The following is a 17,597-nucleotide window of genomic DNA, read 5'->3' as shown; positions in this document are numbered from 1 at the left end:
AATGTGAGATTTATTGTCAAGAGGGATATTCCCTGTCAAATAAATTTTCCTTTTGTGTGTATCTAAAATATTGTTTCTGGCCTTTAAAGATTAATCCTTTTCTGCATGCAATCAGCCAAACAGAATTTTGCCACTGGTGTTGTACTTCTTAAGCTTTATGAAAAGTTTCCACACAGTTGGTCATTTTCAATATGGGCAGATTGGAAACAGTGCAAAGACCAGAATCAGCATGCTATGGTCCGGTGACTTGGATCACAGAAACACAAGCAGACTTGGAAAGCTTTTGTGGATGATCCTGCTTTGTTACTGATCTATCATCAAAATATACCACTCTTACTAAAAAGGATATTTCCATTTATCAGCGTTTATATATTCAAGGTGGACTACACTCAAAAGATTTGTATATTTTATAATAGAGAATGTGCCTGTGATTGAGCCCCCAACCGAGCTTTGTAATTTCCTTCTCCTTTGCAATCTTTCTACGTTGTAAATCATTGTCACTCTTGAATGGACATTCATATCTTGAATTAAGTCTTCTAGAAATAAGCTGAACACATTAGCCAGGATATTTTACGTTGAAGGTGAAAGAAGTAATACAAACTTGAAATGTTTTAGAGGAGAAAGGAAAAAAAAAGTTCAAATAACAGTCTTGTAAACCTGATCTCACTGTTTCCAGAGACTCAACACTCTATTTTTTCCATCCTATTCTTCTATATTGACTTCATTTTCTCAAATTTGTGATGAATTTTCCCTCTTTCATGGGGACAGTTACAGACAGTTCTAGGCTTATATGATCACAGAAGAAACAACAGGATTCTGTCACAAGGCATCTGTATATCAGGTATCCAGGAAGGGTACTGACTGGCCTGGCTTATGCCATGTTATGAGTAGGCCGGCAATAATTGTCACTGGCAATCCCACTGGAACCATATGGTGTCCAGGACAGAAGCAGCTCCCCCAAAGAAGGGAATCTGTCAAACAAGGCTAATAAATGTCAGCAAGGCTCTTTCCGTTTTCCTCTTTTCTTATTTTTATTTATTTAACTTTTTAGGAGAGTGCATTGAAAAAACAGAGAGAGAAAAACAGAGAGAGAGAGAGAGAGAGAGAGAGAGAGAGAGAGAGAGAGAGAGAATCTCAAGCAAGTTCCACACATCAGTGCGGAGCCCGATGAGGGGCTTGAACTCACGAAATGTAAGATCACAACCTGAGCCAAAGTCAAGAACTGATGCTTAACTGACTGAGCCACCCAGGCACCCCTCTTTTCTTATTTGAAATTAATGTATGGCAGCGGAGCTTATCTACTTTGACTAGGAGAGAAAGGCTCAGGACTTTGAAAAGGGACATTTATATTTAGTCTTCATGGCCAAGTTGGCTCAATGAACTACATTGTTTCTTAACCACCACAGAACAAAGAAATCTCCTCTAAAGAGTTACTTGCCAGGAGGAAAAAAGATAATTTGATACTTTATTATTGCCACGTGAGTCAACACTTGAATCTCTCTCACTCTCCTTTACACATCCTTCTCCATCTTCAAATCTCCAAGAACCCTCCATTTGCCACAAGAAGACAAGATGGCAGAACACAGAAAGACTAGGATTGGAGATAGGCAATCCACAGAGGAGTACTAATTGATCATGTATGTACTGGCCGGTATTGGGTTGGAAGTGGAGGCATAATTAGGAATAGGGCAGGGGGTGAATAGTACAGTCCACTTAGCTTATGCTTCTTCAGCTAGAAGTCAGAACCTTCAGTTATAAAAGTAAATGTCCTCAAAACTCTGATTCATTAACTTGTTCATGATGGTCAGGTACAGGGAAATTTCCACAGTGGACAGAGGGAAAGAAGATTTGGATGCAGGGCCCAGAGATTTCTACTTGTATATCAAGAAGGCAGTGCTTTTAAGAAATACAAATTTTAGGCTTCTGGAAGATCATGTACTGTATTAGTTGCCTTTCAAAAATTTAACTGTTAGGGGTAATGTAGAAAAAATGAACTCTTTTTATATGCTGGGTTAGAGCTGATACATTGGGAAAAGTATGTTGCTTATTCTTCAGGTTTATAATCTCATTTATTTGGGATTAGTTATCAGTTTGGCTTTGGCATGCTGTCTGTCTAGTCAGTGAGTGTTTGCTCCTTCAAAATATCTTCATGTGTGCCAGTTCAAATCAACTCCCTTCTTCCCACCTTCATGCCACGTTTTGGTGACAAGATGACTGGGATATGACCCCACCATGTCTAGTCCTCTAAAGTCTGCCCTTTCATCCCATCTCAGTGATCCAGTTCTGGCCTCTCATCCTCTCGTCTTAAGACTAGGACTGGCCCAACCCTTGGCTCTCAATGTTGATTATGAAATAATGAAAATTTATGTTTCTCATGTTACCTCTCTATAAAATAAATCTATATTCCTGGATCGTAATAAGGAATGCAAACAATTTATTCTCCAATGTTGGACATTTTCTAAGAGAAATCAGTGGGCAGAGAGACTTGGAAACAGTACTAATACCTTAATTATCAAATACCCTTTAAGGGCAGAGTTTTGGCTTGGATATTATGAATGCTTTTTGTTCTAATTGATTTTAAATGAATTTTCTACTCTCTATGCATATAGGTGGGCTTAAGCTGGCTTTTGTAATAATTGCCTGGAAGGGAATTTACTCAGAATTTTGAAATGTCAATTTCCAGTGAGAGTTCTATCTGCTTGGTGAAGTTATTTAAACTTAATCCAGCCTGCTATCTTTTCTTACTCTTATTTATATTTAAATTATTTATTAATTTTTGATATCCATGAAGGCAGGGATTTTTGTGTGTTACATTCACTGTTACATGCTCTGGTATCAAGAGCATGGTTTGTCATATGGAAATCACTTAATATATATTTGTTAAGTGAATACATGTCTTTACTATTAAAATGAAGACCAGGAAGTCATGTAACAGTTTTCAGAGTTGAAATTAGTAATACTATCAAATGATATTTTTTCCAAGATTTCACTATCCCTTCCCTCCTACATGAATGACATAATTCAAGTGACTCAGATACATTTACTGCCAAATATCATATATGTAAATTCTACCTCCAACCATGATTATTTTACTATTACGGATGTAAGAGTTGTTGTTGTTCCATATCTACTCTTCAACTTCACCTTGTGGAAAAGAAGTTATATTATGGGAAATAAAATGTATTATATACCAAGGAAATACATTTTAAAACAGAGAAAGTAATGTATTTTCCAATCAGCCAAATTATGGAGAAAGGACATTGAGAGCTGCAGTGAAATCTTGCTATAGCTTTTGTGGCAAATGTTGATTTGGGACATCATGGTTCTATCTCACACTCTTGGGGAGAGTATGGTCACTGAAAAAGATTATCGGTCTATAAGCAAAGAATGGAGAGCCTGGTTGTAAAAATCCATTCATATCTAAGAAAACTGATCAGAGGTATTCTGTGGAGATTTTCAATAAAATCCAAATGTTATCAAGCAAAGTACAGAACTGAAGGACTTCTTTGTCAGAGGCAAACTAACAATAACTCAGTTTGAGAAATTATTGGGTTGAGAAACTGCATTGCTTTCTCCCTCTGGTCTGTGTTCTCTCTCTCTCTCTCTCTCTCTCTCTCTCTCTCTCTCTCTCTGTGTGTGTGTGTGTGTGTAAAGAAAATGAATATGCTTTTTGCATATGCCACTCTGTCAGATATAAACGTGGTTAAAAATATAAAACTAACTTTCCGTCCTCCTGAAAAAAAGGGAATGACCTTCTTGATTCCATAGTTCTCAAAAGAATTGCAGGAATGCCCTTGGAATGATTCAGGAAAGTCTCATTAAGACTACAGAGAAATATTATTCTTGATGAGTTTTTCATGGTGAATGTAGAACATTACAGGTGAGACTAAAGTCCTTCAACATTGTGGGAATCCTAGATTATGTGTGTCATGAGAGAGAGAGAGAGAAATGGAGGGAGATATTACCTAGTAGGTTTGCTATTTAACCCTAACACTCAGAGCCAATATGCTTCATGTAGGCAATACCTAGAATAATGCCATTTCTTTTGTTAAAAAAAAAAATTTGTTTACTGACTTTGTGACTGGACTTTCAGTGAATGTTCTTAACTGCATTCTTATCCAGTTCCTACCTTTAGAGGGTAAAAGTTGGGCTCCGCCCTGAACACAGGTAGAAAGCTGCTTGTCACTCCTTATTACCTGATCTGTTTTCCCGTACTTGGATTTCTTTCCCTGGAATACCAGTTTAAAACTTCAGCACATTGTTGAGACTCTTAAAATTTTTACCTAGTTCTTTCCCCATGAATGGAGTTTACCTCTGATAGCCTTAACCTACCAGATTGTCAAATCAGTCTTCACATAATGCCAGAGACTACTACATGGATGTCTAAATACTTTGTCCCTTACAGCCTCTCAGACCTCTGTATTGCAAAATGGGACCTGTTGCAATCATATTTATGTTCACCTCATCAATGTTTAGAGTTGACCTAAGATAAGAAGACTTTTCCTAGAAAAAGGGTGAAAATCATAATTCATGTTTGTCTCTGCATCCTATTGACATACACCCCACTAATTTCTAAATTGTCTTTCTCTTCTCTGGCAGGAGATCATGACTGCCAGTATGACATTCAGGAAAATTTTAGCCATACCTCAGCTCATTTGTTCTGACTGGCCTCTGACAAGCCAAGTTTTATTTTGCAATTACAGTAAAAATAAGGCAACACATTAGAGTTTAGGGACACAATATAACTGAACCAGTCCAGATAAAATTTTAAAGAAGACAACATTCATTATAGCCTGCTCCTTGGCAGGCTTCCCTGTAGTGGGACCTGGGATAGGGCTGGAAAGATTATTGGGTCAGGACTCAAGAGATACAGGCTTAAGTCCTGGCATCACCATGTACCTGCTGGGTGCAAAAATGACTATAGCAAAAACTGCTATAAAGAGTTATTTAAAAATTATGTGAAATTACATATATGCTAGCACTTTGAAAACTGTAAAATTTTATAAAATATGTTAATTTTTCTTTGTTATTATGGTTACATTTGAAATAGATGAGCCAGCTAAAGGAAAGAGAAGATATATAATAAGATCAAACAATACATTAATTATACAGTCAAAATTAGAAACTACTGTTCTTACTAACAATCCCATAAAAACACAAACTTGGGAAAACTGATTTTCCATTTAAAAAAATTTTTAATGCTAATTTTTTTTGAGAGAGAGAGAGACAGAGCATGAGCAGAGGCAGGGCAGAGAGAGAGGGAGACACAGAATTTGAAGCAGGCTCCAGGCTCTGAGCTGTCAGCACACAGCCTGATGTGGGTCTTGAACTCATGAACCACAAGATCATTACCTGAGCCAAAGTCGGACACCCAACCGACTGAGCCACCCAGGTGCCCCGGGAAAACTGATTTTCAATTTCAACAGGAGAAGACTTATAGAAGTGTTTTGATCACCTATTCTCTACATTGGAGGATCCCACTCAAGGTTTATGAGGATGGCCAATCACACAACACCTAACAATGGACAGATGAAATAACAATAGTTTATTAGTTACATATGCTCACAGCCCAGGGGAGGAGGACACACCTTGCCATGCATGGTTACATGAGTGTTGCACTTGGGGACAGTGAAAAATCAGGGGCTCTGGGAAGCCAGCTTTGTATTATCAACAAGTTGTGGTGCCCCCAGTGACAATGGGAGGATATGGTTGGCTTCTTTGAATAATTCCATAGGCTGGCAGGGACCTGAGCTTACTATTCAGAAATAGCAAGAACTGGTCCTTTTGATAAGGAAGGCTGTTTAGCTAGGGGACCATTTCTGTGGTGGCATCACAAGAGAGGGGAACTTGTAGTTAGGCCATTTGACTCCTTCCTGGCTTCACTGAATGCTATGGCAACACTTAATATTAGGACTTAAACTATGAGAGGTATTGGCTCAACTAATGCAGACAAAACCCCGAAGTAGAAACTGTGACCATGGAGGCAAATTAGCATAAGATGAAAAAAAAAATTAAATTCAAAAGCCTGAGAAACAATTACTTTTAATCAACAGATAGAAGAAAAGAAGTTAATAATAATAATAATAATAATAATAATAATAATAATAATAAATATATAATGAAGGATTGTGGAATAGATAGAGTGAGAGTAAGGAGAAAATGGTGTCTCGCAAAATCAGAACATTTCAAAAACTGAGAGTTGATGGTGATCAATTATGTCCATAAATACAGAGAAAGAGTCAGGTGATGACTTAAAACTGATTTTGAATTTATTTTTATAATTATGAGATCCAGGTCAAAATCCCTCTTTGAGTATGTTTGCATGTTCTTGGGAGTGAATTCAGCAAATCAATCAAGGGATTGTGGTAATGTCATTACATCCCAAAGAGCACCTTACACACCTTAAAGTCTACCTTTAGGGATCCATCACTTTGCCTTAAGAGTATCTTAAGACTTAAACAACAAATTCAACTAAGTACAGCAAGTTAACGTGCTCATTTTGTATGCCTGGGGAATTGAGGCAATGAAAATCAGAAATCATAAGATAAATTGCCTATAATTCCACTACACAGAAATAATGACAGGTGAAACAGCATAGGGTACTTATCATTGATAAATGTTAATGTACTTGAAAGGGTAATGTTTTCTAAAAGTCATAGGTTGTCTGAATAAGTCTTACAAATATGCCCAGAAAAGTTGGTTCTGCTGAGAAATACCTCTTAAAGGTAAAGCCAGTACTTTCGTAAAGGTTCCCAAATACAGAATGACAAAGTAAAGCCTCCTTTGGCAAATAACGTTTCTTGAAATTATTCCTTTAAAACTTTTTCCCTAATAAAATCTGTTTGCATTTATAAGAGAAGAACTCCCTGCACATTTCTGATCAGTTATCCAATACAGCCAAATCATCCTTAGATGCATCTGCCAAATTTATTATTTTCTTCTCTCTTACAAAGCCTCATTAGGCTCTCTCTTTCAACTGCACCTTTGAACAAACTCTGAGCTGAATTTCTCCATTACCAGTCCCTTCCTGCATTTCATCTTTTCTATGATTCACAATAATATGTGTATAGGTGCCAGTCCTAATTTGGGGGGTTTGAAGATATTAAATTTTGGTGATGTTCTTAATTAAGAAAAACAGTATCTTACTTTGGCAATATTTATAATAACTTATGACCACGTACATCTTTGTCACAAGGAATTCATATAATCCATAAATTTATATGTCAAACTATGCATTTGTATGTTTTCTAGGCAGAGTTTCCACAGTTTCTATCACTTTCAAAAGGGATCCATATACCCAAAGTATTAGGAAATGTCAGCCTAGAACACAGATTAGAGGGACACAAAAGTCTAGATATTAGCAGAGGCCAAATGCAGCCAGGATGTCCTGCCTTATAGATTTTGTGGGGAACGGTTTCGAAATCCCATTGCTCTGATGTCCCTGCGCCCACAGTATTTCTCATTAAATTACTGGTTTTCTTGCGAGACACAACTATGGGGAAATAAAATAAATATAAAAATAAATACAAAAAATATAAATATATGAATAAAAATCTCCCTTTGGGTTTTAACTGAGGACTTTACACTTTAAAGCCTGAGGGAGCAAAACAAAAATATCAAATTATGGCTGAGTACATCTTAGGGTGAACCAGCTGAATGCCCTCAATATGCAATTTGAATATTTATTATTTTCATGTTTCTTAAATATTTAAGGTAATTTTGCCTCACCCTACCAGAGTAGAATTTGCAACAGAGAAACTGATTATTTTTTTTAATGTAGGTTTTATATTGCTCTCAGTGTTGAGGTAATTCATTTTTTGGTAGTTCTAAGAATAAACTTTCTAAAATAACATTGTTTCTTAAAAGAGTGGTATAACTTATAGATGGAGTAAACAGATATCTCTATCAAGTTAAAGAGTAATATTAGAATTCTTGCTCCCCAAAAGCTTTTTAATTTTTTTTACTAAACACTATTCAAATATGTCTGTTAAACCATTAAATTAAGAGAAAAATATTTATACTCTATAAAAATATTAATAAAATTACACGGAAAAATAATTCTGAATATGTTTGTAAGTAATTATCTTTTATTGAAGGAAAACATACACACAAAGGTTTTCTCGTCTCAAGTGTATTACTTGATGAACAGACACTGTTTAACTATTATCTAGATTATGAAACAGAACATTAACAGCACAATACAACTGAATAACAGAAAGTATCTATCTACCCTTATATCAGTTGCCATCTTCTGCAAAGTTAACCACCATTCTGACACCTGGCACACTATATAAGTTTTGTCCTTCTGTGTACTTCATATTAATAGAATGGTACAGTATACATTATTTTGTGTCTGGCTTAGTTTCCATGACACTGCATTTGCATGATTAATCCATGTCTTTGAACACACCCTTTACCTATTCTACTCCTTCTGGGCAGTCATACTGCTTTCAGTGTTTGGTTATTGAAAATAGTACTGCTATGAATACTTCATACATCATTTTAAGGCACACAGGCATACAATTCTATTGATTGTAATATAGAATTGAAATCACTGGGTTATAGATTATACATGCATAATTTTAGGAGAAACTGACAAACAGATTTCCAAAGTGATTGTAGCAATTCCACTATTCAGCAGCATATAAGAATTGCACCGGCCTCACATTCTTCCTCAGATGTAATGACAATCTCTCATGACTAGTCACTCTAATGGGGGAGAATACAGTAGTACACAACGGTATTTATGATTTTTATTTCCACACTAACTAGTGATGTTCAGCATGTTTTCCCCTTTCCAATATGGATTTATATACTTCTTTTGCAAGTATCTATTCAAGAATTCTGTCCACTTCTTGGTGTGCGTGCTTTGGTCATTTGTAAATTTAAATGATTATTAATTCTTTATATATTGATTAGTGTAAGTCCTTTGTTTTGTATATGCATTGGAAACATTCTGTCTGTTGTCTTGCCCTTTTGCTCTCTTATATGTTCTTTCAGTGAACAGAAAGTCATTCTTTACTTTAAAGACGTGTAATTAATCTTACGAATTTTGATGAGTCTATTTATTTTAAGAACATCTTGTCGATCCCATAGTCATGATGTTTTATTTGTTTTCCTCAAGAGGCACCATTTTTAACTCTCTTATATTTGTAATCCAGCTGATATTAATTTTTGTGTGTGGTGAGAGTGAGGAATTAAGATTTATGTTCATGTAGGTATCTGATAAACCAGCATCATTTATTTAAAAAGGTTTTTTCTTTCCTTCTTTCTTTCTTTTCCCCCCAATTACTCAAGAGAGCCAACTTTGTCATAAACCAAGTGAACACAGGTGTCTGTTTTTGGACATACTATTTAGCTGTGTTGGTATGTTTTTCATCCTTGTTGCAGTATCACCCTGCCGTAATTTCTAAAGCTCTAAAATATTGATTTCTGAAAGTATAATTCTTCCAACAATATTTTTTAAATATTGCTTTGGTTATTCTTGGCCTTTTATTTCCATAATAGTTTAAAATCAGCTTGTCAATTTCCAAACACATACAAAACTCTGATGATATTTTAATTGGGATTGAATTGAATCTGTAGATGAATTTGTATAAAAGAGAAACATTTACAAAACTGAGAATTCTAATTCATGAACATTCCTTTTATTTTGTTACTTTTCTCTAATATTTTGTATATTTATAAAAAATGTATATTTTTGTTGGATTAATTCCAAGGTTATTAAACAATATTTGATTACATTTTAAATATTACTATTTTACTACAAATTCTAATGTTTACTGCTAGTATATTAAAATTGATTTTTGTGTATTATCTTTTTAAATTGGTAAGTTATTTTTTTAATTCTAATAAGTTGGCTATAGACAGTTTTGAATTTGTTATAATTACAATAATGTCTTCAGGTAATGATAGCTTTTAGTATCTTAGGTAATAGAATATTTTCCATATTTCATTCTTTATTAAAAGTGTTGATTAGTTCCCATTAAATGTAATGTTTGTGGTAAGCTTTTCTGAAGATATTATTTATTGGTTAAAGAAATTCCATTCTATTATATTCCATTCAATTGCCTTTTTGATCATAGTTTTGTTTTATTTTCATACATGACTATCGCTTTTAAATAGATGTTTTTGTAACATCTGTTCATATAGATGCTTTTAAGGTAATAAACCTTCCCATAAGCACAGCATTAAATATAACCTAGAAGTATGACCAGTAATTTTTCCATTACCATTAATTTAAAAATATCTCATATTGAGGTTATACCTTTTATGTAATAAAACATTAATTTCTAAAGTTAGGAGTATACTCTTTACTATTTATCTATTTTTCAGTTATTATTTTTCAATTATCTAATTTTACTATGGCAAGATAACACAAAAACTCTGTGGGATTTAAGATTTTCCAAACTGCTTTTCTGTATAATTCAGCCTATGATCAACTGGTATACGTTCTATGTGTGCTTGAGAGGGTAAAATGCCCAAAAACTGTTGGGTTCTGTTTGCTACATTTGCCAATATATTCACTCATTTTCTTAATCATTTTGTACACCTCTATTATATCTTTCAATTTTTTTTGTTTTTGTTTGTTTTGCTTTGCTTGGTCTATAAACTACTGCATAAGAAATTTTATAGTCCTCTACTGAAATTGTGAGGTTGTGTATTTCTCCATTTAGAAACTGATCATGTTTTGCATTTCACATTTTGAAGCTATGAAAATAGGTATACGTAAGTTAAAAATTACTCTATCTTCTTAGTAAAGTGAATCCTTGAACATTATGAAATGTTCTTATTTTCCTTTAGTAGCACCTTTGCTTTCATATCTATATTATCCAATATTAGTACAAAAAATAGATGCTCTCTTTGGGTTTGCATTGGCATGGGATATCATTTCCATTCCTTTCCATTCAAACATTCTGTGCCTTATATTTATATGTCTTATAGGGAGGAAGTAAGATTTCATGTTTATATGAAGTTTTAAATTCCAGTATTTAAATAGTTTCTAATAAATACAATTACAGATATACTTTATTTTCATCTACCATCATGCCATTTATTTCTAGTCTTACCACTTGCTTTATATAACTTTGTAAGGAATTTTCTTGTCTTTCTTATCTAAGTGTTTTTATTATTTAATTTTTCCCATGTTAGTTTCTTAGTTATATATTTTTATTCATTTTTTTACTTTGGATCAAGAATCACTGAGTTGTTAGTCTAATATAAGTTAATATTTTATCTTTTATAACACAATTCCAAGATCTTAGAATATTTTAAGTCTAAACACCACTTTCAGTATTTGATTCTATTGTTCCCATGCATTTAATTTTATATATAGTACATATTGAGATTGTGACTTGTTATTTTATGCCATTATTATTGTTTTCATTTATCCACATATTTTCTTGCTCATTTCTCTTTATTCCTGCCTGCTTTTCACCATTTCCATTTGGAAGAATTCTCTCATTTCTGAAGAATTTATAATTTCTTTTAGTGCAGGTATGCTAGCATTGTATATTAAAAGGGTTTTTTTTTAATTTTGGGAGGAGGGGAGCATGATCTGCGAATGTCTACATCCTATTTTCATTTTTGATAGATATTTTCACCGTATATTGATGTCCATTTGGCATTTGTTTTAGCTAAGAAATTAAAGAAACTCATTGTATTTTTTTTCCCCCTGGAGTCTACTTCTCTGGTGATATCAGCTTTCTATCTTGTTGATCTTTTAAGGATAATATGCATTTTTCTATAGTTCTTCCCTATATTTAATTTTCAGTAGCTTATCTATAATGTGTCCGGGGTAACATTTTACATTTATCCAACTTTTGTTTCTTACACATTGTAGCTTGATATCTTTCATCTTTGCAAATGCGTCAGCTATTATATCCTCAACTACTGCTTCTTATCAGTGACATATTTCTTCTGCAGTGAATCTATCATATGAATCCATTATATGTATGTCAGACTTTTTCAACATATTCTATATTATTCTTATTTTGTTTTCTTAATTTTACCTGTTTTTGTTTCTCTTGGCTTCAGTCTGGTGATTTTAAACTGACCAATCATCTCTAATAATCTCACTGGCTCTGTTCAATCTGCTATTAAACCTAACTATTATGTGCATAATTTTGGTTGTTATAATTTTCAGTTCCAGAATTTTCTTTTGATTTTTTATTCATTGACTCAAGCCTCTGGTTGAATTTTCTATCTTGTTTGTCTTCTTTTATTACATGTTAATTAAAGTCTGAGTATTAAAGTATTAATTAAATCCTGACTATAAATTAAAGTATTAATTAAAAGTTGAATATTATAACTCCAAAATCTGGATTCCATATGGTTATTCTTCTATTGCATTTGTCAGGTGTAAGGTTTTCTTCTGGGTCTGTGTGTGTGTGTGTGTGTGTGTGTGTGTGTTATAAATTTCTTTTGGTATGCCAGATATTTTTGTATGAAAATACAGTTTTTATTCTATTTTTTACAGGTGAAAGAAAGATATATCACCTCAAAGCCATGAAAGCCTAAGCTGACTTCAGGCTGCCTGCATTTGTAAGGGTTGTTCCATTTCTGACTCAGGAATTCCTGTAGGATAGAGGCTACCAGGGATCCAATCTGAAAGTCTTGTGGGTTTCTAGAAGCTTTTCTACTATGGTGGTCCTTGAAATACATTATTTTTACCTTCCAGGACTGTGAGACTGCCATTAAGCCAGCTCTGCTTTTTAGGTGTATTTGTCATGGTTTCTTACCCTTTTGTGCTGTGCAGGTTAATCAATAAATATCTAATGGGATAAATCACTGCTAGCTGTTGGGTTCACTTCTTACCCTCATATCCTGGCTATTTTGGCAGTCCATAAGGTTCTTTTCTTTTTTTCTTTTCTTCTCTTTTCTTTCTTTCTTTCTTTCTTTCTTTCTTTCTTCCTCTTTCTTTCTTTCTTTTCCTTATTGTATCTCTAGTATTGAAAGTTTCTTCTGCTGGCTTTTCTTCTTTTCCTATCCGACATTGTATCTCTGCTTTGTCTCTTATGTCAAGCCAATTATGATCAAATGCCTTGTGAAAAGTAGTGTGTTAAAAGTTGGGGCTCACCCCAGAAGCTTTATTTCATTTCAATTCCAGCTTTAGGGAGAGATTAGGATACCTTCAAACATGAATTTCTTTCCTTCTTCCTTCCTTCCCTCCCTTCCTTCCTTCTTTTCTCTCTCTCTCTTTTTCTCCCTCCCTTCCTTTCTTTCTTCTTTCTATCCTTCCTCCCTTCCTGTCTTTCCTCCTTCCTTCCTTCCCTCCTCATCTCATCACTCTTGGAATGGGTATTAATGTGCCACAACCTACTCCATCACAGTCATGTGCATAAGTCACCTGGAAAAATTTTTTAAACACTCTTCCTTCAATACGATTGAAGTAAGTCTTGACATTTAAATTTTTTGTACTTGATGGAACTATGGTGTTTTTAACACTTATAGCCATTAAATCTTCAAGAGAAATATTAACTGTTTTATTTGTTTATTTCTTGTATCGCTATTGTCTAGTTTTCCAATACTGTTTCCCAGTGTGTTCCCCCTCGTTCTCTGCATGTTAAACTCCACGGTTATATTCCTAATTTCAGTGGCTCAATCCTGCTACATTGTTTTGCATGTGAAAACTTCTCTATATAGAATGAACTCCCCCCTCATGTTTGTAAGGATAAAATCCTCCTCGTCCTTTAGAACTGAACTAAACAATTTCTTTCTCTTGTAATGCATTCCAAATCTTCCCTGACTAGGTAGGATCCCTTTCCTCTAGACTTTTAGACCAATGTATATCTCCCTTTTATTCAGTTGTGATGGGTGGCCCAGTTTTGCATGTTCTTGATTAATTGACTATGTTTGTTTACTCCACTAGATTATTAGTGACCTGACGGAATTCATATTTATGTCCTCAATGCCTAGCTAAGTACATGCCATTGAAAAAACACTCAAATTTTAATAGAATAGGTAGAAACAATTTTTTAAATCATTCTTGGGCAGTGGATCAGAAGGAAACACCTGTTCGTGAAATGCTTTCTAGAAGACTTCCAGGAAGTCATCTGTGATGGACTGCCATAGTCTGAAACTCTTAGAACCGTATATCCATAACATCTTTGGGGACATCATGTTAGATGAGTATTGTACAGGAGTTAGAATGGTCAGGACTCATGGCAGAGTAAAGGTCATTGACTAACTCCTTAATCACGAGCTTTGCAAATAATGTGTCTAACAAATTAATTTTAACTTCAAAATGATGCGTTTTGGGGCGCCTGGGTAGCTCAGTTGGTTGGGCGTCCGACTTCAGCTCAGGTCACGATCTCGCGGTCCGTGAGTTCGAGCCCCGCATCGGGCTCTGGGCTGATGGCTCAGAGCCTGGAGCCTGCTTCCGATTCTGTGTCTCCCTCTCTCTCTGCCCCTCCCCCGTTCATGCTCTGTCTCTCTCTGTCTCAAAAATAAATAAATGTTAAAAAAAATGATGCGTTTTGAAAATAACTTTAGAAAAATGTGTTCACTTATTTAGTACAATGAGAGCAAGACCTAGCATGGGAGGCATCAGGTATAGATAATGGGCCAAGAACACAAATTTGTTTGTAAATCTTGTTTCATTCATTACTATATTCCCATGAAAGCTTGCTAACCTATTAATCTTCATTAATAAGCAATATTATATATTACATCAAGTGCTATCATATATGTCTAATATTCTGTGAACAATGAGTGGTATGCCTATAATTCTGTAAGCCTTGTAATAGTACATTTAATTTTGACTATGAAAACTGATTTTTTGAATTCATGACACACTATAAACAAAATTTTTAAATCATAAAATGTTTATAAAATGTGGCAAGCATTGAAAAAATCAGTATTTTTATCAAATTAATAATAATAAAAGGAAATACATTAAAGGATATTAAGTCATTAAAAAAACAAGAAACAACAATAACATCCTAAACAACTCTAGAGTCCAAGAGACTATACTTTACATTATGATAATGACCACATGATTGCTGGTTATCAAAACATGGCATGTAAACCCATTGTACTAAGAGGAGAATTTAATGCTCTAAATGCTTTCAGTATTAAAGAAGAAGAAATAATTAAACATTAGCTTACTTCTGGGTACTTGAGAATGAACAACAAAATAGCATAAGATATTCAGAGACAAATGATGAACAAAAAATAGATTAATGAATTCAAATAGAGAAAAAAGGATCATTAAAATAATCAAAGATTTATGAAGATCAATCAGTATATTACACAAGAGAAGACACACACAGAGAAAGAGACAGAACACACTAGTCAATATATTTGAGAAATATAATTTAACAACAGATAAAAAGGAGGAAAATTATTAGTGAATATCAATTAGTAATCTATAAATACACATGTTAACGTATTTATTTTTAAAAAGGAAATCATCAATGTATAATGATAATATCCACCTTAGATGGGCCTACCTACATAATCCAGGACAAACTCCCTATTTCAAGGTTATTAACCTTAACCACATCTGCAAAGTCTATTTTGTCATGTGAAGTAACATTGACATGTTCCATGGGTTAGGGTATGAGTCTTTTAGGGACTATTATTCTGCCTACCACTTACACATACACATACATTTTTAAATCTCCCTTTCTCTGTAGTTCTCAAAATTTCAAGTTTTTCAACATCAGTTGGCTCGGTCAGTTAAACATCCGACTCTTGATTTCGGCTCAGGTCATGATCTTATGGTTCATGAGTTCAAGCCCTGCATAAGGCTCCTTCAGCCTGCTTGGGATTCTCTCCCCCTCTATCTCTCTGCCCCTCCCCTCCTCTCTCAAAATAAATAAACTTAACAAAATAAAATAAATAAAATAAAATAAAAATAAACTATGAGTTCACACTGATAACTCTTATTCCAACCTGGCAATTCAGGGTTTATTTCAGTTCTTCCCCTTTCCATATTTTTACCACTTCTTTGACAATAGGAAACTTAACTCACATTATCTCATCCCTCTATATTTACTAATTTGTTTAATCTCTCTGAATGTAATTGATCTCTCAAACTCACAGTCTGCTTCTTTGGCCTGAGCTCTGCCAAACATGTGGGCCAAATAGCTACCTCATGGGTTTTAGCCTTGCTAAACACAGCAATGTCCCAGGAATATCTTGGATTATGGACCCACAAACATGCCATACACACCAAACCATTTATCAGGCCCAAGTAGTCTGACAATGCCAATCACCTGGGCCAGATCTTTTGTCTCAGCCCCACAAGGGACACATCCCTGCCAGAGCCAAATCCTTGCCAGCCAGAGTTGGCTCAAACAAAAGGGAAAACAATGAAGAAGGGAGAAGGCTTGCCTTGTATATATTCTTATTGCCCTTTTTGCTACAGAATATATTCCCCATAAGGCCAGAGTATATATGACTTTTTTACCACTGTAACGTATATGTCTGATACATATATACAACAAATACATCACAATTTCATTGTTGGATGGATGGATGAATCAATGAATGAACAAATGAACAAACTTGGTAACTACAAGTGGAGTAAGACATTCATTTCCTAATTTGTGACACCATTTTTAATATATTACTTTCTATATTACTTCTCTTCTTTTTTTACATATACATGCATGTATGCATGCATCAAGTGTGTATATAGAAAGAGTTATATGTAAGATGATATAAATGAAAAAACATTGATTAAAAAATGTTTGTATTTAGTTTTTAGCTCGCAAATAACTATTCCAAAATTCTCTGAGTTAAGTGAAATAAGTGGATGGATTTGTTTATCGTTTGTTTTCATTTGACAAAAATTCCCCATGCAAGAGAATCCACTGTGTTTTCCATAATTTGTCTCAGACCCAACTAATATTGAAGGAAAATCAGAGTACAAAGGCTGTACTGAGAAAAGAGATCCATTAAAAACATTTATTACCGTATTCATATCTGACATTTAAAAAGATTAAAATGCTGATTCCATTTAATACAAAATCATCAAGGATTTCATTTTAGGATCAAAATGGCATGAAGAAACATCTCTAAATCCAGAGGCAGTATCCTTTAAAATAACAATATAATTATGGAAATAATAACATATCATATTTATGGAGTACTTTATATGAATTAAGATTATTTCAGTTAAGTCCCATTATACTTATATCTCATAAAACACCCACCGGTTTATTTTATAACCCTCTAAAGATCAGAAAATTGAGAATGAGAAAGACAAAGCTATTAGCCTAAATCCAAAATGATAGTAAATATTGCACCCAAGATTAAGATTTTTTTTACACAATAAGATAAATTTGAATTTCCACCTTTTTCCTGTTAATAATTGGATTATTCAGTCTTTATATCTGTCTAACGTCATTAAGACACTTGCCATCAGTTAGGCTAGTTTGTGCTGGCCAATGTGCCCTAATTGGAAACTCTCTTGTGGCACATTTTAAAGGAGACAAGTCTGTTGATGATTGACTAACGTCTCAATAGGCAAGACAGACAAAAGGTATCATTTATTCTAACGCTGTGGTTCACTGATGATGAATTTTCTTTGCATCTGTTTGGGTATTTGATTAAAATATCCTTCAGCCCATCTGTTTCTAGCAGATAGG

The sequence above is a fragment of the Acinonyx jubatus genome, chromosome A3 (assembly GCF_027475565.1).
Source record: "Acinonyx jubatus isolate Ajub_Pintada_27869175 chromosome A3, VMU_Ajub_asm_v1.0, whole genome shotgun sequence".
NCBI classification, from domain to species: domain Eukaryota; kingdom Metazoa; phylum Chordata; class Mammalia; order Carnivora; family Felidae; genus Acinonyx; species Acinonyx jubatus.
This window is presented reverse-complemented; position numbering follows the sequence as displayed.